At 41.7% G+C, this 2,028-nt stretch overlaps 1 protein-coding gene across 1 annotated transcript in view; it reads right to left on the reverse strand.

Moving 5' to 3' along the window:
* FARP2 (FERM, RhoGEF and pleckstrin domain protein 2) overlaps positions 1 to 2,028 on the reverse strand; it is a 77,231-nt gene that overhangs the window by 53,113 nt on the left and 22,090 nt on the right. The window lies entirely within an intron of this gene.

Here is a 2,028-nt window from a genome sequence, read left to right on the forward strand (position 1 = left end):
CCTGTACATCCCTGTTTCAGTAGTATTTTTGGAGGAATACTACAGGGTACCACAATCGCTTACTGTGCCACGACTGGGCACCACCATTCTGCTGTTGTTTTTCCTGTTCTTAAAGCAGACAAGGATAAGTATTTTGCAGGCAGTTAGAGACAACTTTTGCTTACAGAAGGCTATTGAGCATCCATCTCGCATTTGCAGGCATCACCCGGACAAGAGGAGCGCCGCTCACCCACCGCAGCCCCGTGCTCCACCGAGAGCACGTCCACTCGATTGCGACAGACTGAGACCTGTCCCCAGCGTGCACCTTGCCACGAGGAGCGAGGACAGTCCGCCTTGAGCATGCGGAGCCAGAGAAAGGCAGGACAAACCGCAGAAAGACAGATCCCCTCTAAAAGGCAAAGGAAGACCTGGGAAGGGAAAAAACTGCAACCCCTCTTCTTGCTAGATTCTTCTCCTCCGGGCACTATTGGCAGGATATCCACATATTTCACGACCCGACTGAACCTCAAAGCCAGCCCTGCTTACGCGTGACCTCCAGAGATGCCTTCCAGCCCCAGCCACCCCAGGACTCTGTGTGCCGCTGCCGTTTGAAAGCAAGCTTAGCCAAATTTAAAAAAAAAAAAAAAAAAAAAAAAAAAATCAAATTTGTTTGAGTATGTTGGCAAGCACAAGCCGGCCTGCTTTGATTTATTTTAAGCACCAAGATCTCTTAAAGCTTGACAAAGTCCAATTTAACCCCATCAACCCCAAAGTATGCTAATTTCTTCTGTCCGGAATACCTGATTCCCACATGCCAAGTGTTCCTCCGCTCACTCACCCTCTCGTTTGCTAACAGGGGAAAAACAAACTTTGCTTTCTGCCAAGTAGCTGGGAGAACTAACTCTCAGACTATCACAGCTGTCAGAAGAGCAGCTCCCAGCCTCCGATCCCAGAATTACCAAAGCTTTGGTGAACCAAAAATCTAAAATCCTCATCCTAATTACAGTGTAATACCTAGAAATGAAAGGAGGCTGGAAATAACACCCTATAACGATACACAAAGCTCACATTTGGCAGAGACCAAAACCATACTAAGGATTTTATAGTTCTTGAGATGCACCAAGTGAGGAAAATAAAACTTTATACCAAATTTCTGAAAATACTCTGAGCCTTCGGAAGACCTTCACAAAGTTAAGAACAGACCTGCACGTTACTCACACCAATCAACTGGAAAGTATTGCTGTGGGAGCAATTTTGGCAATGTTCCGAGCATCACTTACATTAAATGATAATAAATATTAAAAATTAAAAACATAATGCTGCATATTTGCTTCTGTAGCAAAACTCCTCCTCTTTTTGTTTTTTTAATCTTGCCTTTCCTCTATGAATAAGTCCCATTTTAATTAGGAAAAGAAACACTGGGCCAGTGTTAACCAAGATGCAGAATTTATTGTAAGAAGCCAAATCTGAGCAAAACCAAGAACAACAACAACAAAAAAAAGAAGTCAGGAAAAATTACCCATGCGGGTACGGCGAACACAAGACTATATAAAACTGGCAACATTTCAGAGAAGGTACCCAAATGCCAACCTGATATTGTACGCCTGTTAGGAAGTTGAAAATTGGGATCTAAAGTCCTTGTCTTCTGGAGTGGTTCGGTAGTAAAACTGACTGCATTCATTTGAAATTAATCAAAAACAAAATCCTTATCATACAACACAAAGTTCTATATATCTCGTAATAGGTCATTAGCCAAGACTAATTTGAACTAAAAGTTAATAAACTAGATCTTTTCTTTTTACAGAGCATGTCAAAGACTCAGAACTGCATGCCTACAATTACACAGCAATCTCCATCAACATAAACTAACAGGTTTGAGCTGTATTACCTTAAGGTCCATGAGAACTTCTAACATTCCCCTACTGCTGGACTAAAAGTTACAATGTTAATTCCAAAATCATTACATTCTAAAAAACCAAACCAAACAAACAAAAAACCCAACCCCCAAAAAACAACAAAAAAGAACCTCAACGAAACTCCTTGAAGTGA

The sequence above is a fragment of the Fulmarus glacialis genome, unplaced genomic scaffold (assembly GCF_000690835.1).
Source record: "Fulmarus glacialis isolate BGI_N327 unplaced genomic scaffold, ASM69083v1 scaffold9142, whole genome shotgun sequence".
Lineage (NCBI taxonomy): Eukaryota > Metazoa > Chordata > Aves > Procellariiformes > Procellariidae > Fulmarus > Fulmarus glacialis.